Consider the following 27,306-nt stretch of genomic DNA (forward strand, 5'->3'; position numbering starts at 1 on the left):
ATTACTGTTGATTTATAACAAGCCTTAAGATATAACAGCAATACCAAAATATGAAGCCTCACACACTGCTGAGATCCAGGTGGGAAAGTCACTTCTGAATCTCCAAACACAAGCAAAAGGAAAAAAAGAATAAAAGTGAAATTAGCAGGTGTTGATGTCCTGTTGTTAGGTCTTTTATTTCTCTGTGGTCTCTACCTCTTCCTGCCAAAAAAATGCACGACTGTTATAGACTCACAGATTTCTCATAGACCAGGTTCATCATTGTAAAAACTAGAAAAGAAAAAGAAAAAAAGGAAACTTGATGTCTTAGAGTTTTATTGCTGTGAGCAGACACCAGACCAAAGCAACTCTTATAAAGGACAACATATTATTGAAGTTGGCTTACAGGTTCAAAGGTTCATTCCATTATCATCAAGGCAGGAACATGGCAGCACCCATGCAGGCATATTGCAGGAGGAGTTGAGAGTTCTACATCTTCATCTGGAGGCTGCTAGGAGAAGACTGGCTTCCAGGCAGCTAGGACAAGGGTCTTAAAACCACAGGTCAGATCTCTAAATAGTGCCACTGCCTGGACCAAGCATCTACAAACCATCATACTTGAGAAACCTAAAAATAAACACCAACAGTGTAAATAAGAGAGCTGAGCTATGACTAAGAGATCTACATACACATCATCCAAAAACAAAGACCACATCTGCATTTCCGGCTGTACCAACTAGCCAGCCTTCAAAATTCTCATAGATTTCATTACAGCAATTTAGTAACGTGAGCAAGTTTGATTGATTATCACTGATGTGTGGAGCCTGCTGAGTTGCCCCAGGGATGACTGGATCTGAACCTGACATGGCAAAAGATGGACTGTTTCCCTGGACCATCCCCTTTTGACCACTTATCAGGCAACAGTTATGCCTATGATCTCATCGAAGGAGCCAAAGATGGTTCGTTTATTCTTTTGAAAAACTGACAGCCAAGGTAGCTCATTCTTAAAGGTGTGTACTACAACTTTCCCTACAATTAAACCTGGGCAAGCAAACACGCAGGATCTAACAGACTGGACTCTGCCGTTGATGCTCCTTGTCAGTACACTTGACGTCAATCTAGTGACACTGAGGTCACTCCTAATTCTATCTCCAATAAACATTCAAGACATTGTCTCTCCTCAGACTTTCTCCACTATGCAGTCTGAGCTCCTGGAGCCTCACTGGACACTGACCCAAGAGTCAGGTCATGATGAGCTCACTGCTCTAAGGCAAATGAGAACCTCCTCTGTTTCCTCTTCAGTATTTCCTCTAGTAGCTGGTTTAGTCTCAAAAGAGATTGTTTTTGAAATTTTATTTTTAATAAACAGAGTAGGCCAGGTATTTGTACAACCAAAGGGCGATAGGACATTTTGTCTTATTCTTGAAAAAAATCTTCACAAGGGAGGGAACTGGGTATCGAGGATTCTGTCATCAGAGCAAGGAATGGAAGCAGGTTGATTCACAGCTGGGCAATGCTGGCCTGGGCCTCTCTCCAGAAAACAAGCATGTGAAAGTGAGCAGGTTGCCCATCAGTCTTATTATTTAGTGATCTATCCATCTGGTCTATGGAGAAAGAAATAAAAATACTTTAAAAAGTGTTAGAAAAAGTGGTCATTTGGCTACTTACTATTCCACCTACTACCTACTACCAGCATATCTATTGACTAACTCAGTAATTGTCTAACTTTTGTTATAGTTTTTGTTTTGAATAAGAGCAGATGCTGGATGTGATTGGTGGTAGTAGCGGTGGTGGTGTTGTGGTGGTGATGATGATGATGATGCATAATGAATGATGGTGGTGATGGTAATGGTGGTGGTGGTGGTGGTGATAATGATGGTGGTGGTAGTAGTGTTGATGCCTGCTTTCCATTCACATCTTTCCTTCTGGTGATTTGTCCATTCTGGCATATTTTTCTGTTGACTTAAATTTCTACATTTATAATCTTGACTACTTTGTTCTCCAAAAAAAAAAAAAAAAGAAATAAAATTGCCTGCATAATTCGAATTAAATGCCAATCTATTCTAACATGTTTAAAACTAAATTTTGGGCAGTGGTGGCGCACACCTTTAATCTCAGCACTTGGGAGACAGAGTCAGGTGGATTTCCGAGTTCGAGGCCAGCCTGGTCTACAGAGTGAGTTCCAGGACAGCCAGGGTTATACAGAGAAACCCTGTCTTGAAAAACCAAACCAAACAAAACAAAACAAATCTTAAAACTAAATTTTACTTTCCCTGTAAGCCTGTGACTCCTTTGATTCTTCCTATCAACAAAACTTCAAAGCCAAAATGTCCAAAAGTCACTCTACTTGAGGGATGGTCTTTGATTTTTTTTATTTGACATATAAGCCTATAAACCTACTCAAATTAGTATGTACACATATACATATGTCTGTTTATTCCATGTATACACTGTGTAGTATTCAAAATCAGGGTAAGTGCATCTAATTTCTTGGTGATCATCATTTCTTTGTGGTGAAGACATTCAAATTTCTTTTTCTTCTAGACATTCTAAATTTTTTAAAAAGTGCAGTACCATTCCCATAGTCAGCACATTGTGCAATATAACACCATAACATGTCACCAGAGTCACCACACTGTGCAACACCACATTTCTCCTAAATATAAATTTCTACCTCCTCCATCTTTCCCATTCTTCTGGCCTACTCCCCTCCCCACTGCCTGTCTACTCTAAACTTCTATACACCCAGCAGCTTCAGATTCTACTTGGGTGAGAACACGCTGCATTTATCTTTCTGCATCTTTTTTTTTTTTTTCCAAACTTGGCATAGTGTTCTTCAGGTTCATCCGTTTTTTTCAAAAACAACAGAATTTTCTTTATTGTATTTATTAATTTCTCCAAGGTGAACCGTTCTTACATTCCTGGGTGAAACCCTTTGGTAAATGATCTTTTTAATGTGGAATCTGATTTGTTAATATTATATTGAGGGTTTCTGCATCTGTCATTTAAAAGTCTCTGTCTCTGTTTCTTTGTCTCTCTCCTGTCCTTCACCCCACCCTCCCCACCCCCACCCCCCCACCCCCGTCAGCCTCCTCATTCTCTTCTCCCCCACACAAACACATGCGTCTGATTTCAGTGTTGCGGTGCATGCTGCCTCTTGGAATGAGTTTGAAAGTATCCCTCTGCTTGAATTCTTTTGAAAGACACTAAAAATATTCATTTTCTTCTAGTGTTTGGTAGAATTCAACAGTGAAGCCATCAGTCCCGGGACTTTCTTGTTGGGGGAATTTTTATTATAATGCCCTTACTCATTATTGCTCTGTGGGATGTTGAGGTTTTGTCTTTCGTTGTTTATTGTAATGTTAAGGCTGACCTCCAAGATTAGGAGTCAGCGGTTAGCCTTAGCGACCCAGCCCCCAAGTTAATTCTGATTGGTGAGTAAAGATGTTACCACCCAATAGCTGAGGAGGAGAAATATAGGCGGGATTCAGGTTTCCTGGACTAGGGCCCACTAGGAAGAAGCAGAAAGAGAGAGGCAGGAAGAGAGTAGAAATGAGCCGCCATGGATTAGTTGAGCCATAAAACATGGCCATGTGGGCTGGTCACTTGGAGCTAGTAGCAGCCCAGAGGAAACGCAGTATAAAGAGAGGCAGAGTTTAACAGCATGGACCGGAGGCTACTCAGCTACTGTATCACATAAGACATGTTAAAATATAAGCTGTGTGTCTTTCATCCAGGAACATAAATGGTATAAAGCAGGAAGGAACCCCAAGCTGGGATTTTAAAAAAATATTGACAACAATGGGATTTTTTTACTCCTTCATAATTTAATTATAGTGCTGATATACATGCAGAGATTTGTCTATTTCTTCTAAATTACCTACTTTGTTGCCATGCAATTTTCATAATAATGTTTGAAGATGCTTGATATTTATTTCTGTAGTATACATTGTAAGTCTCTTTTCTAATTTCTTTTATTTTAGTCTACTTTATGTACATTTGGCTAGGTTTTATCAATCTTGTGTAACTTTTAAAAACACCATTTGTTTTGTTATTCTTTTCAAGATTCCTACTTTTAATCCACTCACTTCTGCCAACACTCTTATTATTTCCTTCTTCCTGAGAGTTAAGGCCTTCATTCTTGTTTTTCTAGTTCTTGTGGATGAAACAGGTTTTTATTTAAATGTATTTCAGAATTTCATACGTGAGTAGTTTGTTCACATTATTTCTGCTCCCTGGTTCCTCCTATGCTTCTCCTACACACTTGCTCTCAAATCCATGATCTTTCATTATATAATTATTATTGTTACACTCACATACGCATGTATAAGTTTTATGTGTGTGCTATATACATATATAACATATATCATATGCATTGTATGTAACACGTATATAGCCATCATTTTCAGGACATTTGTTGGGTGACATTTTATTATGGCATCCTTACTGTGTACATACTTAAGCACAGAGAGAGACGGAAGGCGAGACAAAGGGAAATTTACATAGATAGCTCTGTTTTTATGCATACAGTCATTGTTATAAATTTTCATCACTATATCCTATAGGTTTTTATGTGTGGGTTTCTGCTTTTATTTCCCTCAGGGGGAAAAAATGATTTTCTCTTTCAATTTCTTTATTTATTGATTATCCAGGAACATGTTGTTTAATTTTCTTCTAGTTTTATATCACTATGGCTAAAAAGGTACCTAAGGGGCTGGAGAGATGGCTCAGTGGTTAAGAGCACTGATTGCTCTTCCAGGGGTCCTGAGTTCAATTCCCAGCAACCACATGGTGGCTCACAACCATCTGCAATAGAATCCAATGCCCTCTTCTGGTGTGTCTGAAGTATACTCATATACCTAAGACAAATAAATATATCTTTAAAAAAAAGAAAAGGTACCTAATATTATTTCAGTTATCTTAAACTAATTAGGCTTGGCTTCAAAATAACTCAATGGATAAAGTTCTTGCCTCCCAAGAGTAAGGACTTATGTTCAGATCCCCAGAACCCACGTAAAAATGACAGATACAGTATTACATGCACTGGTAACATCAGTGCTGCCCCTGAAGAGCTGCGATACAAAACAGGAGAATATCTAGAACTTGAAGGGCAGATAGCAGCATGGAATAAGAGATCCAGGTTTAAACAAGGTAGGGGACAAGGACTGATGGTCCACTCATGGTTGTCCTCTGTTCACACATGCACACGTGTACAAACACACACACTGGCACACACACACACACCACAGACTTGTTTTGTGATACACACTCTATTTCCTATGTATGGTTAAGAGGAATATGCTCCACAGCTCTTGGACAGACATTCTCTGTCTCTGTTGGAACTACGTGGTCTCAAGCATAGTTTACATCCAATGTCCTTTTGTTCTAATTCACTCTGTGGAGTATCAGTCCATGTGTGGTAGCAAGGTAGAGCGATGACTAGTGTACTACCCTTTCCTACGGCCTGCCCTCCCTTGGGATCTGATGATGCTTGATTGACATAGGCAGGTGCTCCAGAACTGTATATTTTCAGCTGCTAAGTCTTATTGCCAAGTTGAATCCCCTGACATTACATGGTAGCATCCTCTGTCTCTTATAACAATGTTGACTTAAACTATAGCAATGTCTTCCTCTGCAATGGTTTCCTTTTATGTGAAAGATAATTTTCCATCCCTTGAACTTTTTTATTCAGTGTGTCCATGCAGGTAGAGTAAGTCTCTTATGAGCAGTAGAAAGATGAGTATTTTATATACTTCCCATGTGTTTTGATTGGATAATTTAATTCATTTGAGAGTTAAAGACTTCAGATTGTCATTTATCAATTATTTTGCTTCCCCTCGCATCTCTGTTCCTTCATTCCTTCCCATACAATCCTTCCAAGTGGTTGGGTGTTGGTTTTGTTTTGTTTTGTTTTGTTTTTCTCTTATTGCATGTCTTGATTCCTTACTTTTAATTTTAAAATATCTCTTGCAGCTTTGTGTGTGTGTGTGTGTGTGTGTGTGTGTGTGTGTGTGTGTGTTTCTTTGTGGCTACCATGAAGGGTACAAACATTTTATTAGTTTTAATAAGATTTTAAGCTGACAAGTTAATTTTAATTGCACACATAAACTCTATTTTTGTTGTCCCAGACAATTTTGAGCTTCTGGTGTCACAATTTACATCAACAAAATAGACTAAGAAGAAGAAATAATCCAAATATGCATATAATCCATGGATGTGATACAATGACAACCTATGATTCTGTTTGCTAGTGATGACCATCTCATTCAACACCTTCACTGAGCAGTGCTGCCATGACCAACAGGCACTCAGCTCCGCTTCTCCCAGAGACAGAAGGCGAGGAATCCAATCTTAGTCTTTTTTTTTTTTAATTGCTTCATACTAAAAACCTGACCTCAGGCATTAAAAGGTATATTCTAGAATTTTCAATGGTGCCTTCATTTTAGAGGACACTGGCTGACACAAAAATATCATCTCATCCCTTGCTCTAGTCATCAACAGATACTAACACTAGGTGTTGGTTGCCTGGCTGAAACAGCCTTATCAGGGAGAATCCAGACATCTGCACCTTATCCACATGGCTTCCTACAATTAAATGAGAATTGTTACATGACTGAATTTAATTCTGGACCAATCATTTTTGTCTTAGAACCTGGCCATAGAGCTGGCAAGGATTCAAAAGAGGACAGAAGGAGACTCTCCCTTGAGAAACACCACTATCCCTGCGTTGACCCAGCTGTGTGTGCTGTAGCCACACAGGCTGCTATGGGAGAAGCCCAGAGTCTGTCTCTTGAAGCCACTCTTTATCATGTCAGATGTTAGCTTTGTAACATAACCAAGCCAGAACAATTTCAAACCTCTGGCTCCAATCAAATCGTGGCTTAGAAAAGATTCCTCTAAAGTCTCCAAAAAATAAAGGTAGATTTGTAGATGTACAAATAATTTGCCTAAGAGCTCAAATCTAGTGCAGACTTGTGTATTTTAAAGCCATAGACTATTATTAAGCTTTACATTCAATCAATAATGTCAGGAACACACTTTGGGGAGCTTTTAACACAGCCATAATGGATCCCTTCATAACCTATGAAATGCCCTGAAATCATTGTGAAATTGGCTTGGGCATTCTGCCACATTCAGATGAAATGAACAGAGTTTCAGAAGAGGCCCTTCAGCTTGAATGGACTGACTGAACTGAACACCCCTCGCTGACTGGGTTTTATGATGTCATAGATGAAAACACACAGTTCCTTCTGTGATGTGGTAATTCAAGGTTCAAAGACTCTCAAGCTGACCTCTTCAAGGCCATGGCACCCTGCACGTTAGTCTGAATCCTCTTCTGATATATTGCAAGTATTTAAGTAACATACATTATGCAGCCATACAAGGAAGACTAAAAGAAGAAAATCCAGGTGAATATACAGAAATTTACAGTGCAATCTAAAAGCACTAAGCCACTAAAAGCATTGATATAAGCCCTGTTGGGGTATAGAGTTACTTTGCCGGGCAAATCAAGAAAGATTTAAAGAGACCAGTGTGCCATGCTGTGATTTAGTTAACACCAAGAGAAAGATTTGAAAAAAGAAAATACCAACAGTTGTTGTCTCTGTGGACTAAAACTGCAGTCCACCTGCACAGCCTTCTAGGCTTTGTTTCAGTCACATGACTTATTACTACTGAAATAAATAGATGCTCAAAATGTGAACATCTCCTAGCTTCAGGGAAAATGAGTAAAACCTGACAAAATGAGTGCCCAGCTCTGATCTCAAACAAGTCTGTGTGGGTGCAGCTGCAATGAATGTTGGCTGTGGAGAACTGACAATGGCGGCCATGGCTCCCTTGCCTCATGGTATCGTTAGTTCATGCAGTGTCCCCTACCCCCACCCCCAGCTCCTTGGAGATCAAAGTGGAAGCTCCAGCTGGAGCTCTTTTCCTCTGCCTCTCCCGCCTCCTCAGAGCACTCTTTTGGTCAATCACTTGCATAACAGGATTGCAGGGGTTAAAGACAAGGCCCATAAAATATAGTGATTAAAGCCAGTACATAGTCTTTCTACATGATGTTCAGCGGTAACTATTTTCACACACGTGCATATGGAAACTAGAATCAGTCTCAGGTACTGTGCCTCAGGTGTTCTCCCCTCCTTAATTTGTTCTTTTTAAAACGGTCTCTAAGTGGTCTGGAACTCACTAAGTGGACTAACCTGCATGGTGAATGAGCCCCAGACGCCCCTGTCACTCCATCCCCAGCACTGGGATGTAAGAGCACACCACCACACCAGTGTTTTTATAAAGATCCTGGGAATAAACCCTGAAACTCTGTGCTTATAAGACAACTTATCTCCCCAGATCTCCTTCATTCTTTTGAAAGTTTAAAGATGACTCATTTCTCCAAATCTTGCATGAATTTACATTTTTCTTAAGAACAAGTCAGTTTTCTTATCAAACTGCAGTATATGCTACACAGAAGCCCCTACTGACCCCACAAGTACCTCCTCCATGCCACCTTCACCCTCACCATGACACCTACACAGAGCTGATCTCAGTCTCTTCTACTCACCACACCCCTTTCCACTGGGGAAAAGACTGTGTGCTTTCCTCTGCAATGCCCTAAACCCACCCCCACTATCTCCCTTCCAACTCCTCTCACATCTCCACCTTCTCCCTCCTATTTTCATATTCTTTCTTAAACCTACTGAGTCTGTTTTGTGCATCCAGTATCTATAAGGGAATAGGGCCATTCACAGGAACATGGCCAGGCTATCAGAGGCCGCATCTGAGTAAAGTAACTCTCCCTCAACAGTCATCAATTGTCAATAGCTCTTCAACGAAGGGTAGGACTTCATGAGCCCTGCCCACATCCACGCTGTAAGTTAGGCTGATATGACCTTGTGCAGGTCTTGTACATGCAGCCACAGACACCATGAGTTCATGCATATAAAGTCCCCGCTATGGCTGGAAAATGTTTCTTCGTAGCAGTCCTCCACTGTCTTGGCTCAGTCCTCCACTGTCCCTGGCTCTTGCAATCTCTTCACCCTCGGATAGTGTTTTCTATACCAAAAATGATCATTGAATATTTGTTGAATAAATAGATTTTTTGTTAATGACTATAACTAGCTAGAATTCAATACTAAATTTCACCCTAGTCTGCTTAACAACTAAATAAAGAATATAAATGATTCATTATTAAATCTTAGTGTCTTTAGGCAAAATAATTATTCATGAGACATAAAATGTCTGCTGCTGAAACAAAGGAAAATGTCCTATACCATGTGCCCATACAAAGTGATTTTTTTTTAAAATGAAGCAATCTGAAAACCATTCACATAAGTGAAACAATAAATTTAGTTTTCATAATTCATTGTGAAAAGGTTTATTATGCATCTATTATGTTCCAGGAGCCATGTGGTCCTTAGGCCAGCTAAACAATGATGAATAAGAATATATAAAATTTCTGTTCTCCCAGATTTTATCTTACAAATAAGCAGATAGAGGTCAATAAAGCAGTGGGGTGTGCAGAAGCACAACAAAGCAGAGAGACATACAGAGAAGAACGACACAGTGAGTAAACCTGGACCCAGGGGAAGAGAAAGTTGGTTTGACTTGAGAACTGAAGGCTTGGATTTTTCTAGGCGAAAAGAAGAGGGAAGGATGCTTCAAGAAGAAAATGTGGCATGTGACTCTGTTCCACGACAGGCTGCAGTAGCTCATTCAAATTGGCTAAAATCAAAAGGCACTACATTTTAGAAAATCTGAAGTTTAAATTACTAATAGTTTACAACTGTATTGCACAATGGACCCTTTGATGGAGTCTCAAGTCTGGTTTTAAGGACCAGGAACCAGGACATCGACAGTCACTGAGTCTACAACAGTGGAAGGAAGAAGTAATGCAGGCAGTAGTTGGACCACAAAGCAGTCTGTTTCATCAAGTGAGAAACACACCGGTCTTTCATTTTGAGAATCACATCTGACAACAGAGGGAGAACTAGGTAGAGGGTGGTATGGGGACCATGGGGTTGCAACCTGTAAATCTACATGAGCAATAATAGCACTTCTGCCTGTGGAGGTGAGGGTTGAGGGAGGGGGACATCTGACTTAACTGAGTGTCACAAGACTGAAGCGATAATTCTTACAGCCAAAGCCAGTAAGTGATAGGCACACAGACTCTGATAAATTGTTTTCAATGAGCTGATAGAATGGTTGAGGATAGTTCATATACACATCTCAGCACTCAGGTTTTGAGGGGAGTACTGAGTTCAACTTTCAACTACCAGAAGCTGGGATTTTGGCAGTTATATAGCCAATATAGCATGCATAGGTTGTTGTAAAGGAAAAGATGATCAGAAATTAACATATTTCTACAACATCAAAATCCTGCTATATGTAATTTCATATATTTATATGTGTGTTTGAATGGATATGTTTAAGCTAATCAAAAGTAAATGCATTCAGTTATTTTGAAATATTAAAATAGGTCTTTTCAAATAAAATTTCAGTATCTTTTCAATGTGCTTAAATTACAAATATATATATATATATGTATGTGTGTTCCTATTTAACAGAGAAATATGCAAATCAAGTGAAAGGCCTGGCACTCCCAGAGAAAGCATCTTTCCAGCTAAGTTGTCTTCCACAACACTCACTGAACAGGGAGTGCCCTCCCTGTGAACGCCTCACTTTAAATAGGCAGAAAATTGACCAGCTAGCTTTTAATCTTTTCATTATTCATTCCCTGTGTGTATATGTGTATATTGATTTACATGTGCACAGGCCAAAGGATAAGTGGTAGGAGTTGGTTCTTTCCTTCTCTTGTGTGGGTCTTAGAGATTGAGCTCAGACCTTCAGGCTTGGTAGTAGGCACCCTCACCCACTGAATCATCCCATTGGCCCCTAGCTTTCTTTAAAATGCCCAGGAACACTATCTAGGTAGAATATCAGTGTGTGTGTGTGTGTGTGTGTGTGTGTGTGTCTGTGTCTGTGTGTGTGTGATTGCTAAGACCATGTCTTCAAATGACAAATCTGTAGGTTCAATTCCTAGCCCAGTACAGCAGGGCCAAATAGAAAACACTAGATGTTAAGCTGAAGGAATTGGAGATGCAATCTTGTACAGACACAAAGCTTTTATAGAAGTCCTGGTAGATAAAATATTCTCCAAGATCCGCTAAGCAGTCCAGCAACAGGATTGCTTGCAAAATGCCAGGATGTTTGACCTCCAAGAATATAATACAAATATGGACTTGCCCAAACATAAATTGGTCCTCTTATTCTGAGCAGTCTCATCTGACATGTGTTTTATGTTTATAATTTGCAAGTATATAACCTGGCGATTTTGCACAGAAATATAATGGGTATTTGCATATGATAGACTCAATGAAAGAAAGAAACAAATTTCCAGGAAGTGTTGTCACTAGAGCTTCATAAGAAACTGTAGCAGCTAGTTTCTGTCTGAGTTAGTAAAGCACTTTCCATGTGTATTTGTTTGGTTTTTACTGCTGTGAATAGGCACTATGACCAAGGCAACTCTTATAAAGACAACATTTAACTGGGGCTCACTTACAGGTTCAGAGGTTCAGCCCATTATCATCAAGGGAGGGATATGGCACCATCCAAGCAGGCATTGTTCAGGAGGAACTGAGAGTTCTATACCTTCATCTGAAGGCTGCTGGGAGAATACTGACTTCCAGGCAGCTAGGAAGAGGGTTTTAAAGCCCAACCCCACATTGATATACCTATTCCAACAAGGCCACACCCACTCCAGTGGGGCCACCCCTTCTAATAGTGCCACACTCTGGGCCAAACATATACAAACCATCACACAATGCAAGCATGGGCCTGAGTTCAATGCCCAGATCCCATGTAGAAAGCCATGCCTGATAGTACATCCTTGTAATCCCAGTGCTGAAAAGGCAGACAGGGGAGGATCCTTGGAACTGGCTGGCCAGCTATGGGGACCTCCAGGCTCAGCAAGACATCTTGTCTAAATAAACAAACAAATTATTAAACCAGATGATTATTGATGACGAAAGATAATAAACCAACAGTCCTAGATAGAATAGATAGACAATCTGGAATGGGAATTCTAAGAAATATGTCTGAAGTCATTGGAAAGTAGGTGGTCAGCACATAAGGAAAGCCCATGAACATGTGTTAATTCTCTACTCAGAGCCTCTGCTGAACTGGACGAAACTGAGAGGTGTGAAGATGAGCCAAAGGTGTTTCTAAAGGGCTAGCTTGTCTGTTCCCTCCTAGAAGACACAGTGCAAGAGCTGCAGAGTTGCCTGTTCAGAAGTCAGGAGATCCTGGGTAAAGCAGAAGGCAGGGAGGCACACTTGAAGAACCATGCCTGAAGGGATAAAGAGGTCCATTTGTACTTGGCTTCTGACTGCCCACCCCCCCCCCCCGGCACTTCAGCAGCCTAAAGACACAAAAGCCAAGCAAAAAGCAGAAAGTCAAGTTCTGGGAGGCTGGACCGCAGCAGCCTCCAAGGCTCCAAGGCCTCTGGCACTGGAGAGACAAGCACAGGAGCTCCTAGCCATCCCCCAAATAAGGAATCCACCATTCTCATTAAAACTCTGAAGAGCCCCATCCTGGGTTCCAGGAAAACCTGAATTCTATCCTTCCTTTCTATAATAAATCCCACCCACCACCCCTCAGATCAGTCTGTCATAGTGTGACCTGAGACTCCACCTTGACCCTACCTGCCAACATCACAAGCATGTGTTGTGTAAAGGCAGGCTTGGACACATTACAATACAGAAGACTTTATCTGTGCAGAGGGCAATTGGTGAACTCATACGGGAGGCATGGAAACTAGGCAGAGAGAACATGTGTGTGGTTGAGCGATGTAAACCGGATTTAGGTTGCTCTAATCCTTACTGCACACAGTGAGCAGTGTTTCTGCTTGCTTATTAGGAATTGAGATGCTAGAGATGCTTCAGTCTGATAGCCCTCGATGAATGAGCAATCCTTACCAGAGCACAATCACCTCCAGAGTCCCTGTGATGGATCTCATATTTGAAAACGAATAAAAAAACTACCTGGTTTATCAAGAGATAGGGGGGGGAAGGAAAAGGAAAAAATATATTACATATAGAGATTTCAAGAGAATAGAAAGCTGGGCACGGTGATGCACAATTCTTCTGACATTTGGAAGGGGAGGCAGAAAAGCCCGAAGTTTAAGATTATCCTCTGCTACACAGAGAATTTGATGCCAGTGTAGGCTACATAAGACCATGTCAGAAGAGCAAACAAGAAAAAAGTTAAAGAATATCCTCATTAAACTGTTATCAAACAATCCGATGGAAATCCTTGAAATGAAAAAGTACAAAAACCAAAGTTAAGAATTCAACAAACATATAAATATCAGATTACACACACACACACACACACACACACACACATGCGCTCACACATGCACACAAACACAAATTTGGGCTACTAAAAGACAAGTCAGTAGGGCATATCAAGAAGGAAAGAGCTTGATAAGAAGCATATCAAATGTAAAAGACACATGGGAGCCTCCCGTGAGTCCAACATGCACATAATCAGAAGGAAGGGGAGAAGGGTGGACAGTGGAAGACCATGTCTCAAGCTGACTTAAGGTATCAACCAAAGGATCCCAAAACTCTGTGAACCCCAAGAAGGGAAGATAGAAGAAATAAACAGAAATAGCTAACCTTATACACATCATAGCACAACTTCTAAAACCCAATTGCTATGATGTTTTAAAGAGTAAGTTGCCTTCAAAAAGTAGTAATCAGAGATGACTTTGCAGCTGTAGCAATGAGGCCCAGAAGACAGTGCAATCATAGCTTCAATGTGCTTAAGCAAATTTCCAAAGAAGGGTTAGGTACTCACTGTGGAATGAAGTTATGGCCAATAGGAAGAGAGGAGAAACATTCAAGGTAAGCAAAAACTAAAGTGTATACCCTGATGTTGTTTTTACATTTTTCTATAGAAAACAGGAAAGTGTTTTGCCCAAGATTATTCAGTGAGCTGTCAAGAAGGGACTGAGATCCTGATCTAACTTCTAGCCCATTCTCTTATTCTCTGCAGGATACTATGTGAAGAATGAAGTTTTGATTCAGAACAGCCGATTCAAACCAGGTAATCCTAGCATGGCAGGTGCAGCCCAAAGCCTTTCTATCAGAAGAGAAATCTTTTGAGCACTTCATTTGAAAAAAAAAAAAAACAATCTTCTTTGGAGATTAAAATTATTAACAGTGAAAGAGACTACATCGCTCCTCTCAGACACAGAATGCCTGGCTCATCCATTTATCAGCTAATGTGCAAAAGTCTACTTTACAATCAAAGACCTAACTCCATGCAAGGGAGTCATGGCTGTTCCATCTATATAAACAGAGCAAAGGCAATGGGCATTAGCGAGGTAGTCCCCGTGAATGAAATCCCCTCCCGTGACAGAAAAGTGGAAATAACCAACCTTGTTTACCCAACCTGGTGGATAGTCTGTGTCTGCATCTAAAGAGAGAGAGCTGCGTGGCTGATAAAGATACTTAAATCTTGCTGTTTTGGTGAATTATACCCATGGTACAACAAAATAACTACCCAGGTAAAGATTTATGGAGCTTTGCCAACTGTTGGCTTCTCTTCTTTAGTGATTAACAAGTCACGAAGGGGTTCTTTCTCTCAGCCTTCCAAATCAGAGTTAATGAACATATATTAAAAAAGAAAACAACTCTTCAGACACGCACAGGCCCCTTCATCATAGCCTCCAATTCTACTTGTCTAGCAGAAGTGATTCATTTTGTTTCTGAGTGGTGTTTTCTTATTTTGAGCATCCATTTCACCATCCAAAAACACCCTGTCAAATCAGCCTTAGACACTGCCTATTAAATGTTAAACTTCACCTGATAGAATATAATTATAGCATGGCTGGCATTTTAACATAGCACACACACACTTCAAGCCAATTTCGCTAGAGTTAAGATAATTTCTTTGGATGTGTGAATGCATGACGAAGCTGTAAGGAAATATCAATATGTCAAACTCTAATATAGTTGAGAAAGTTAATCCAAAAAAAAACAGAGTATGGATTAAATGAATAAAAATGGACACAAAGGCCAACAATTACTGGGTGAGCTCACCAAATTATGCAATTAAATGGTTTCTTAAAGGAGCATCCATTGATAGACTGTTTTAAATTTTATGAGCCAATTTTTTTTTCTAGGTTCACTGGGGCTGTGGCTCGTTACCTGAAAAGCTCTCAAGAATAACAAATATTCTTGTCACATGGCGGAACAATTGAGTCACAGTTTCTGGAGGTAGAACCCCAAGTATCAGATACCTTTTTTCAAAGTTTAGTTTTGTAGATATGCGGTTATGAGCTACCTGGCACAGGTTCTGAGACCCAAGTTGATTCATCTGCAAGAGTAGCAAGCACTCTGAAATACTGAACCCTCTCTGCAACCCTTGGATATTTTTAAGCTACACCCTCCCCACTTATTGTCTAATAAACATTGGTCCTATTACTGTGTAACAACCACTATATAATTAATATCTGAGAATGATTAAGTAGTTGTGTCAGTCTGCTTATACTGCAGTCTTAGAGCTTAATTTTACATTCAAACTTATCTAACTCAGCTAATAAAGTCTTTTGGATAAAGCAGGAGTCCTGGCATAAAAGATGTCTATGGAGTATTTAACACTTCTCCATTTAAAAATGGGACTTAATTCTCCTCTCTTTGAGTATAGGCTGGACTGAGTGCCACCCTTCTTAAGGGCAGGATGGGACAGGAATCAGTGTTTAGCTCCTAAGCTTAGACTGTGAGAGGCATCGCAGCTTCCCCTTGCTGTTTATGAGATCACTCATCTGGAGAAGCTGGTTGCCATGGTGTTAAGGATACTCAAGTTACACTAGAGAGACCCAAGTAACAAAGAACTGGGGTCTTCTGCCAGCAGCCCTCTGAGAATCCTAAAAGTGGAAGTCCCCAACTCAGGTCAGGCTTTTAGATGGCCATATCTCCAGTCTTCAGTTGCATCAAGCTCTCTGACCCTGAGTTAGCATAACGATGAAGCCCTGACCCAGAGGCATTCTGACATAAGTGTTCAGTCTGTTACACAGAAATGAATGTGCAATGCTGAAGGTTAGCCACTCTTCCAAGAGAAGCCAGAGCGTGGTCTTCATCTTTCCCCTTTGGGAAGAGGGGAACCATCTAAAGCTGTGAGCCTTGTACCTTGGACAAACCCTTGGTGAGCTTGATAAACATGAAGCTGCCTTGGCTTTGCTTTCACAGTTTGTAACGTCAGGAAATAAAGAAAGTCAAATCATACTTTTACAAAGACTGTGTTGTTGAGGAAGTCGTTATGTTTGAAAAAAAAATCTCTTTTTGCTTTTATAATCTCAGTGGGGTTGCTTTTGGCAAACGTCCAGCTAATGTTACTACAATGTGGGAGAATAGTCCTCTCTTTGCCCAATCCTGGACACTGGAAATTACAAGGAAAGCATTAACAAATGAGGTGACATATTTGCTACAATTAAAAGACAGGGAAAACAGAAATTCTTTAACCTATTGATGACAACTACAGGGCTGGAGAAATGGATCAGTATGTAAGAATGATTGAGCACCCCCTAAAAAAACTGAACATGGCCAAGCACATGATTGTAACCCCAGTGATGTGAAGGAGGGGTAGAGACAAGAAAGTAGCTGGGTCTCTTATTGGCTGCCAACCTAGCTTTAGGTCCAGTGAAAAACTCTGTCAAGGGAATAAGCTAAGAGTGATAGGGCAACACATATGCATACACAACACACACACACACACACATGTGCACACACACACACACGAGAGAAAGAGAGAGAGAGAGAGAGAGAGAGAGAGAGTACTTAAGTCACAAAGCCTATGGAATGGTGATTAAAAATGACCTCCTGCATATTCATATTGATGCTCTACCCATGTGGTCCTTTCTACCGTCAACCCAGCATCCCGACACAAGAGCAAAGTCTGGCCCAGCACTGCTATCCGCTCCGTCTTTGGTTCTTTCTTCTTCTTTTATTTGATATTTTACTTTTTGTTTTGCCTTGAGACAGTTTCTTTATGTTGTGTAGGCTCGCGTAATGATCCTTCCACCTGAACTTCCTTAGTCTGGGTCTGTAGCTGCCCCAGCATGCAGCATGGTATCCCATCCCTAAACAGTGAAGCAATCATCAATCAATCAATCAATCAATCAATGAGGTGGCATCATGAGAGTGTCAAGACAGGGGTGAAAGATCTGGAGAAGAGCCAGAAGTGAGTTTGTTCTAGAGTCACCACAGTGAGCAGAAGAGAAAAAAGACCCTTATTCCATGGTTAGAGGACACAGCCTTGTTGAAATGCTGCCTGTGCACAAGCTGAGAAGACCCACTGTCACTTGCCAATGGCTTCAGCATATGCCAAGATTTGAGATGTGAGCTGGAAAGGTACTGATGTTTTTGTATTCTGAGCTAAGTGAGGATAGCTTCTATTGGACTTTTTTTCACGTTCAACAGTGTCAAGGACTTTCCCACAAAGGCTTTGTCAGCCCCTACAGTACTAGCAACTACCAAGAAAGACAATTTTTCCATGAACTCAGAGATGAAGAGAGAGAGGAGACACTCACGACTTAATATCATTTATACTGGTAGCTGTCTCCAGGGGCAACCATGTGCTTCTAAACTAGCCAAGAGACATCAGCCCAGAAATGTGTCCCTAAACTCTTCTAGGCCACACATGTGGATTACTAACCTGTCCCCACCTAGACAAGGTCCGTGCATGGAAAAAGGGATTCAGCTAACAGCTTGTCCTTCCAAACATGCTACTGCCCTTGGCAAATGGGCTAGGGTCTATTTTCAGGAGGATTCTGGCTGGGTACATTTAGGCAAAATACCAGTTCTCTCATTTGTCAGCTTAGGAGGTAGGGTGCCCTAAAGCACACTTGGGCTCCCTTCCTCACAACTGCTGGCAGGAAATCGATGGTTCTAATGTAACTGTCACATGGGCATGCTGCCTCCTCTGCAGGAGGTACATCAAGTTGACTTTTAAGAAATATGCTTACTGTCTCTGCCTGCGTTTGTTTGGTTGGCAGGCTTATGTAGCATGGGTGCTCCTGGAGAGTTGCAGTCTGGAAGGCAGGCCAGCAGGGCTCCACCCAAGGTGAGATGAGCATATTCCTGTCTGTTGTCATCTGTTTGCGGGTTCCCTATCCTCTCTGCCTCTGCCCAGAACCATCCACGGCACTGCCTTGCCTGGGAATCCACTGGGCTCTTTACTCCGCAGATGGAGTTAGGAGGAGATTGGGTCTCCTTCAAAACAGGATACAGTGTCATTGGTTCCAGAGGTTTCTAATGTCTACTGTCAGGTGCACAAATAGGGACTCTCTGTGATAATGAAAATTATTGATATCTAGATATGTACAAAGCCTGTGTGATTCCATGTATATGGTCATTTTGGAAGTGAAGCAGAGAAGAGTGTTTTGGGGTTTAGGATAAAGCAATGGGCTGACAATGGTGCTGTGTTCTAGTTACATCGATTGCTTTGGCAAAACACCATGACCAAAGGAATTTACAGGAGAGTTTATTAGAGGTTTACAATTCAGAGGGTGAGTCCTTGACCACCGTGATGGGGAGCATGACAACAGGCAGGAAGGCATGTGCTGGAGCAGGAGCTGAGAACTTAACATTCTGATATAAGAGCTAGGTGGCGTTGGGGGGTGGGGGGTGGAGAGGAGAAGGAGGGAGGGAGGGAGGGAGGGAGGGAGGGAGGGAGGGAGGGAGGGAGGGAGGGAACACTGACTGGTAATGGCAAAGCCTTTTGAAACTTCAAAGCCTGCCCCAGTGCCACCCCTCCTCCAACAAGGCCACACCTCCTAATCTTTCCCAAACAGTTCATCTACCTAGGGACCAAGCATTCAAATACCCCAGCCTATAGAGGACACTCTCATGAGGAGTTTTCTGAACTAATGGACGACTGTCATTTGGCTACAATGATGGCCATATGAACCTACCTACCAACACAGTAAACTTCATACAACTGTTCACTGGTAGAAGTCAATACCTCTATAAACAAAAACATGTCTTTAATGGCCATTCAAATAAGTATAAAAAACTCATGAGAAAACATTTCTAGATGCCACCAAGAATACTTGATGGAAGCGAGAAGGTGCTGCTAACACTTTCTTCAGTTGGTGTAGCCTCCTCGTGTTAAAGAAGCCCCCACTCCTGCTCATAGGCAACTATGATCAAACTCAGTGGCACAAAAATTGTAAAAGAACATCAAAGTAGCTTGATGGGAAGAGAGAATGGAGTGAATGAGTACAATGTATAAATTTGTCAAAGGATAAAAATAGGGCAAAGAAATAATGGCTATTATTTGGATCTGATAGTGGTATTTGATATTTTCTTTTTCATCTTTTCTCTGTTTATGTATTTATTCATGTTATATTCCAATTGAACTTCCACTCCCCCTTCCTCCCAGTCCCACCCTTTTAAGCCCTGGCCCCATCATTCCTTCCCCTTCTCCTCAGAGAAGGAGAAGCCTTTACCAGCCTATTGAATAGGGGCCAAACCTATTCAAACCACCACAGTCTCCAAGGCTGACTAATTTCTTCTGGTACTCATTTGGAGCATCTGGTTTATTGGCATGGAGGCCAGCAACCTTTTCTAACTGCTGACACCTGCATCCCAGAAGGGAACTCAGATGTTCCCCCTTGCTAGTTCTCAATGATTTTCACTCTGGGCCTTTCTCTAGCCTTCTTCTCAGTGAGCAATTAAAGTGTGAAGCTCAGGCTTGGTAATAAGTGTCTCAAGGTAGCCAGCTCCTTGGAGCAGGAAGCCTTCTGTCAGTTGAGTCTGCCTGAGGACAGTGCCGTTGATCACAGTGATGTCATAGGGTGGCCACCAGCTTTTCCAAGAGAAACATAAGTTAAGGAGTGAATTGCCACACTGGTTTCCAACATCAGCTGGAAGATTCATTTACCCACACAAGGAGTTAGCACAGCCTTCAGCCAGAAGTTGTCTTTGCTATCTGCTTTCCCACCTCACCTTCTGCAGTCAGAAGAACAAGGCACAAACCCCATTCTCCTAACTTTGGACATGCTTCGAGTTCTAAGTCAGTGAGCTAACTAAAAACTCATACTACTGGCAACATCACAAAGTATTGTAGAAAACATCAAATACCATTATCAGATCCAAGAAAAAGATATTTCTAAGGTGCCAAGTGAAGCAGAGGCTAGTTTGTTCACTGGAGCTGTGTTCCCTGGTTTTTGTTTTTTGGGTTTTTTTTGGGGGGGGGGGGGTTGCTTGATTCTGAGTTGCTACTGGTGGATGTTTGATCAGCCTCCCTTGTTAAAGCCTTCATTCATTCACTAGCATTCGGCAACTCCCTTTGCCCACTTGACCTCTCTGCCCATCTTCCTGTCTTCTCGCTCACCTTGCTTTATTTGGCCACCCCTGACATCAGCACTCCCTCCTGGCCTTTGCACACGTGGTCCCACCATTCCGTCCTTTCTAGTCTGTCGGCCATCCTTTTTGCCTTTCTTGAATGTGGCCATTCCTTTTCCTCCCCTTTCTTCCTTTAACTTATGACCTCCTTCAGGGACAGGGCCACATCTGTCAGGTTCTCCACCAGAAGACTCGGGGCCTCCCACATGGTAGATGTTTAGGGAAGACCTGCTGTGTGAATTTGATGGAAATAGAGAAGGAATGAAAGGCATAAAGAGGCAGGAAGCCAGAGCATTTTAGCACAGTATGCAAGGAGATGCTCAGCTACCACGTGCACCACGCTGAGTACCTAAAATAACACGCTCCTTACGCTTTCACACCTTGCCCTCCCTCTCACTGCTACTAAGAATACAAGAATATTCTCATATGTGATTCTGTAAGTTCTGTGGGCCGTTTAAAAGATTTACTTTCATAATGTGTGCCTGTGTGTGTCTCTGGGGGAGGGGTATGTGCACATTAGTGCAGGCCGTTGCAGGAGCCAAAAAAAAAAAAGTCTAATTCCCAAAATTACAAGCAGTTATGAGCTGCCCAATGTTGGTGCTGAGAACAGAACTCAGGTTCTCTGCAAAAACAGCATGTGCTCTTAACCACTGACTGAGCTGTCCCTCCAACCCATTCTGCCTATTCCTCTGAAATGGTTAACCAGGCATTGCTTTCTCTTCCATAATGCAAGGTAACCAAGGATCAATGGTCCTTTATGACTTGTTCAAAGTCTCGAGCAGCCCACCAAAGGTGGCTCCCAGACCTAGAGTACATGGTGTATCTATTGCCACAGCCCAACCAGGTTCTCCTCTCCCACCCTGTTGTCCATTCCGAACCCCAATAAAAACATATTATAGCCACCCTCCAATGCTTTCCACCTGTTCCTTCCAAAAAGAGGTGTTAACGCTGGGAGCTGTGTGATGTTCCAAACTCGCAAATAAGGATGAGACTGTTCTGGTCCCCAAAGCGGTTTAACCTTAATTGCAGCCAGAACAAATCAGCAAGTGAGAGGTGACTCAGTTGAGATGCAGGGGATGGGGGATGCAGGGAAGAGGAGCGGGTAGAGGGTGCTAATAAGATGATTTTCTTCCTTCTTCTCTACAAAGTGCACTGTTAAAAGCCAGCTTGTACCCACTGACATAAAACGATCATGTTTTGAAGAGCAAAGGGGTTTTCATTCTGTACTCTCAAAGTGGCCATAAAAGGAAAATGGAGACATTTGCAGATCTGCCCAAGCACAGTTAAGCCTTCACTGCCGCACCTGTAGAAAATGGTTCTCAGCAGGGCAGGAGTGGAGGTGTGGCAATGGCTCAGCTGGTAAAGTCTTTCTTCACAAGCTTGATGCTATATAGTTCAGGTCACCTGCACCCAAGTAAAAAGCTGGGCACATTGGCAGGCACCTCTAATCCCAGGACTGGAGAGGCAGGGAGAGGAAGATCCCTGGTGCCTGCTAGCCAGCCTGGCCAAATCTACAAGTTCCAGGGTGAGAGGCCCAGGCTAATAATTAATAATAATAATAATAATAATAATAATGTGGAAAGTGACAAATACCACTAATGTCAAACTCTGGCTTCCACATGCACCCATGTGTGCACATGTGCACAAACACTGAACACATGAACAAGCAAGAGGTGAAAGGAGGTATAGCATTCACAGCAAAGTTTTATTGAGCCCCTATTTTTTGCCACACACAGTTTGAGTGCGAGGAACAGAGCATGGGACAAAGTGAATCCCAGCCATCGTGGGATTTAACATTACAGAGAACTTCTGATGCACTGCACTGTAAATCCCTGGGCTTAACTGTTGACTGCACACCCATGGGAATGTCCACTAGAGGAGCTATGCCCCATCTGCTCAACCGCAGAGAACCAGCCCCAGTGACCTTCAGAACTGCAGCGCCCTTCCCGCCGCTCTCCACTTCCACTCTGCTTCTGCTCCCCTCCTCTTTTCTTGCCACAACAGATTAAAACATTGCAGACTCTGCCACACCGCTGCTCCCACCAAAAATAAGTCACCCCTACCCCATCTTCTCTCTCCCCGGGCCTCCCTTGCTATGATGCTCTGCCTCTAGCACATCCTTCTCTTGTTATAAGCACCTGTTCTGTCCTTCCTTCAAGACTTGTGCCTTTAAGTTTTAAATGTTATCATTATTTGGGGGACAGGTCACAACATACATGTGGAGTTCAGAAGACTACATTCATGGAGTCAGGTCTCTCTGTCCATCCTTAGGCAGGTTACAAAAGTAGAACTCAGCTCCTTGTTCATGGCAAGCACTCTGACCACCTCCCCAGGATTTCTTCAAACCCCATGTGCTCAGGCACATCTTTGCTGACCACCTACACACACACCCCTATCCACTTATTCTCATCTTCCTTGTAGAGCAGTATGACTTCACACACCACATGATTTTACCAAACTACAACACACTTGCTGTCTGCCGAGAGGCAAGCTCCACAGAAGTAGAGACATGTCCCAAAGGACTAGCAAAGGTCCTGAAATATGGCAGGTGCTCTGCAAAGTTGGACTGAGTTATAGCTAGAGAGACAGAGAATGAACAAGCAAATACACATTCATGAGTGTTTATGCAAACACATACAAATTAATGCATTTGAAAAATAAAAAGCGTCATACTACAAACTATATATGCTTATTCACTTATAGCTAAAACCAGAGATAACCAAAGACAAATACACACAATATGTGTATGTATGTGTGTGTGTGTGCATATGTATGTGTTTGTATGTCTGTGTGTGCTAAGTTTGTTTGTTTGTCTTCCACCTATAGTACTCATTCAATTATCTAATCTTTGCTTGAGCTAGTCATACACAATAGAAAACTCTCTCATGATCCCCAGCTGGGAGCTAAGGTACAGTGTTCCAAGCGTGGTTAAGCTCTGATATTAGAGTGAGCCTAGTAAACACATTTTATCTTTATAATATTTTCAAACTTCAGTGGGTTGACTGACACTAAAACCTATTATAAGCCAAAAAGCACTTGTTCATTGTGTGTATTCATGCAGACAAGTATGTGTACATGCATATTCATGAGTATATGTGTATATGTGATGATGATTATAATGATGATGTATATGCATGTATACACATATGCTGTGAGCCTAGGTACAGTATGGATACACACAGGTAAGTGTATGTGTTTACATGCATATGAGCATGTGTTGTATGTGCATGCAGGTGTATGTATGTATAAATGCACATGTGTGAGCCTGTTCTATGTATATGCATGCATAGGCATATGCATGAGAATGTGGGCATAAGTATCTGTGTGTATTTGTATGTTTAAGTAATGAAGCCAGGAGCCCATCTTCAACAGCCTCCAAACAGATTTTCAGGAGGTCTTAAGGCACAACAGGGCCCACAGAACACCTACCTGCTCAGTGTCTAAAATTCTGTTGTGGCAATGTCTGGCTCTCTGGAGCCACACAACCACACCAAAGGTGAAGTGCTTCTAGTTCATAGATAGGGAAGCTGAGGCACAAGGAGAGTTTTTGTTTGCTTGTTTGAACAGCCCAGGTTGCAATGTTGTGGTGTCAGAGTTACACCCAAACTCCATCTGATTCAACAGGCCCCGGTCCTTTGCTATTCATTATCTGGCCTCTGCAGGGAGAGCACGGGACTCACTTGGACACCTGTAGGAAATCCAGGACCTAGACTCCACCCCAGCCCCACTGACTCAGAGGAGCATCCAGACAGGATCCTCAGCTAGTCCACTAGCCTGAACCAGTGGGTCTCAAGCAGGCTGAGCGTGAGACACACCAGAAGAATGTAGAAGCTGTAGGGATGCTCATGTTGTACCTTCCACCTCTTAACTCAGTGTGCTCTATCGCACCTTTCAAATGCCAGTCTGCCCTAACCCACCCTGGTTATTCTAATGCAAAGATGCTCAAAACTAATGTTATAAAAGATTTTTATGACAAAATAAATCATATTCATGTCCTTGCCATGAAATCCAGTTGTAAGGAGCCTGGAAAACTGCATATTTATTAAACAACAGGGGCCGTTGTTAAGACCTTGTGGATTTGGGGGGGTCTGCTTTAAAGATGAGAATCAGCTGTGCTTTGGTGCCTGTGCTCTGCCTAGAAACCAACTTATTAAAATACATATTTAATGAATAAGACACAGAAACCTGCATGAAGGCACAGGGTAGCAAGCACTCACCAAGAGACCCTGCATTCAATCATCATCCAATAATAGAACAGAGCCAGCCTTCCCCAAAGGCAGTGTGCCTCTGCTCCCTGAGGCTCCCCAATGGCAGTGTGCCTCTGCTCCCTGAGCCTCCCCAATGGCAGTGTGCCTCTGCTCCCTGAGCCTCCCCAAAGGCAGTGTGCCTCTGCTCCCTGAGCCTCCCCAATGGCAGTGTGCCTCTGCTCCCTGAGGCTCTCCAATGGCAGTGTGCCTCTGCTCCCTGAGGCTCTCCAATGGCAGTGTTCTTCTGCTCCCTGAGCCTCCCCAATGGCAGTGTGCCTCTGCTCCCTGAGCCTCCCCAATGGCAGTGTGCCTCTGCTCCCTGAGGCTCTCCAATGGCAGTGTGCCTCTGCTCCCTGAGGCTCTCCAATGCAGTGTTCTTCTGCTCCCTGAGCCTCCCCAATGGCAGTGTGCCTCTGCTCCCTGAGCCTCCCCAATGGCAGTGTGCCTCTGCTCAATGAGCCTCTCCAATGCAGTGTGCCTCTGCTCCCTGAGCCTCCCCAATGGCAGTGTGCCTCTGCTCCCTGAGCCTCCCCAATGGCAGTGTGCTCTGCTCCCTGAGGCTCTCCAATGCAGTGTGCCTCTGCTCCCTGAGGCTCTCCAATGGCAGTGTGCCTCTGCTCTCTGAGCCTCCCCAATGGCAGTGTGCCTCTGCTTCTTGAGGCTCTCCAATGCAGTGTGCTTCTGCTCCCTGAGCCTCTCCAATGCAGTGTGCCTCTGCTCCCTGAGGCTCTCCAATGGCAGTGTGCCTCTGCTCCCTGAGGCTCTCCAATGGCAGTGTGCCTCTGCTCCCTGAGCCTCCCCAATGGCAGTGTGCCTCTGCTCCCCGAGCCTCCCCAATGGCAGTGTGCCTCTGCTCCCTGAGCCTCCCCAATGGCAGTGTGCCTCTGCTCCCTGAGGCTCTCCAATGCAGTGTGCCTCTGCTCCCTGAGGCTCTCCAATGGCAGTGTGCCTCTGCTCCCTGAGGCTCTCCAATGGCAGTGTGCCTCTGCTCCCTGAGGCTCTCCAATGGCAGTGTGCCTCTGCTCCCTGAGGCTCTCCAATGGCAGTGTGCCTCTGCTCCCTGAGCCTCCCCAATGGCAGTGTGCCTCTGCTCCCTGAGCCTCTCCAATGGCAGTGTGCCTCTGCTCCCTGAGCCTCTCCAATGCAGTGTGCCTCTGCTCCCTGAGCCTCTCCAATGCAGTGTGCCTCTGCTCCCTGAGCCTCTCCAATGCAGTGTGCCTCTGCTCCCTGAGGCTCTCCAATGCAGTGTGCCTCTGCTCCCTGAGGCTCTCCAATGGCAGTGTGCCTCTGCTCCCTGAGGCTCTCCAATGGCAGTGTGCCTCTGCTCCCTGAGCCTCTCCAATGCAGTGTGCCTCTGCTCCCTGAGGCTCTCCAATGGCAGTGTGCCTCTGCTCCCTGAGGCTCTCCAATGGCAGTGTGCCTCTGCTCCCTGAGCCTCCCCAATGGCAGTGTGCCTCTGCTCCCCGAGCCTCCCCAATGGCAGTGTGCCTCTGCTCCCTGAGCCTCCCCAATGGCAGTGTGCCTCTGCTCCCTGAGGCTCTCCAATGCAGTGTGCCTCTGCTCCCTGAGGCTCTCCAATGGCAGTGTGCCTCTGCTCCCTGAGGCTCTCCAATGGCAGTGTGCCTCTGCTCCCTGAGGCTCTCCAATGGCAGTGTGCCTCTGCTCCCTGAGGCTCTCCAATGGCAGTGTGCCTCTGCTCCCTGAGCCTCCCCAATGGCAGTGTGCCTCTGCTCCCTGAGCCTCTCCAATGGCAGTGTGCCTCTGCTCCCTGAGCCTCTCCAATGCAGTGTGCCTCTGCTCCCTGAGCCTCTCCAATGCAGTGTGCCTCTGCTCCCTGAGCCTCTCCAATGCAGTGTGCCTCTGCTCCCTGAGGCTCTCCAATGGCAGTGTGCCTCTGCTCCCTGAGCCTCCCCAATGGCAGTGTGCCTCTGCTCCCTGAGGCTCTCCAATGCAGTGTGCCTCTGCTCCCTGAGGCTCTCCAATGGCAGTGTGCCTCTGCTCCCTGAGCCTCCCCAATGGCAGTGTGCCTCTGCTTCTTGAGGCTCTCCAATGCAGTGTGCTTCTGCTCCCTGAGGCTCTCCAATGCAGTGTGCCTCTGCTCCCTGAGGCTCTCCAATGGCAGTGTGCCTCTGCTCCCTGAGGCTCTCCAATGGCAGTGTGCCTCTGCTCCCTGAGCCTCCCCAATGGCAGTGTGCCTCTGCTCCCTGAGATGTTCCCTCCACCCAGCCTCGCACAGTGCGCAGCGTTGCTTCCTTTGTCTGCAGACCTAGAACATCTATGAATTTTGTTTTTCTCACTTTATATGAACAATACTTTACTATATGTCCTCCTTCAGTATCTCTTCTTTATTCAATGCCACATAGAGGAAAACATTATTTCTGTATGTTATTCCACTTTTTCTTTTCTTTTCATCTTCTTTGGGTTTTAATTGGATATTTTATTTGTTTACATTTCAAATGTTATTACCTTTCCCAGTTTCCCCTCTGTAAATCCCCTATCCACTCCCCACTTACCCTGTTTCTATGAGGGTGCTCCCCCACCCACTTACTCCTGTCTCACCCCATAGCATTCCTCTACACTGGGGCATTAAGCCTTCACAGGAGCAAGGGCCTCTCCTCCCATTGATGCCAGATAAGGCCCCTTCAGCTCCTTCAGTCCTTCCCCTAACTCCTCCA

The 27,306-nt window shown here is 43.5% G+C and overlaps 2 long non-coding RNA genes across 2 annotated transcripts in view; one reads left to right on the forward strand and one right to left on the reverse strand.

Annotated features, from left to right (window-relative positions):
* Nucleotides 1–27,306, reverse strand: part of 4930414F18Rik — a 69,149-nt gene that overhangs the window by 38,341 nt on the left and 3,502 nt on the right. The gene's annotated exons all lie outside the window — the stretch shown is intronic.
* 1700003L19Rik (RIKEN cDNA 1700003L19 gene) overlaps nucleotides 7,256–27,306 on the forward strand; it is a 37,264-nt gene continuing 17,213 nt past the window's right edge. Inside the window, exons 1-3 of the long non-coding RNA NR_040507.1 lie at nucleotides 7,256–7,388; nucleotides 14,029–14,079; nucleotides 18,032–18,099. This is a non-coding gene — a long non-coding RNA (RIKEN cDNA 1700003L19 gene). The remainder of the gene's footprint in view (nucleotides 7,389–14,028; nucleotides 14,080–18,031; nucleotides 18,100–27,306) is intronic.

Source organism: Mus musculus, chromosome 16 (genome assembly GCF_000001635.26).
Source record: "Mus musculus strain C57BL/6J chromosome 16, GRCm38.p6 C57BL/6J".
NCBI lineage: Eukaryota > Metazoa > Chordata > Mammalia > Rodentia > Muridae > Mus > Mus musculus.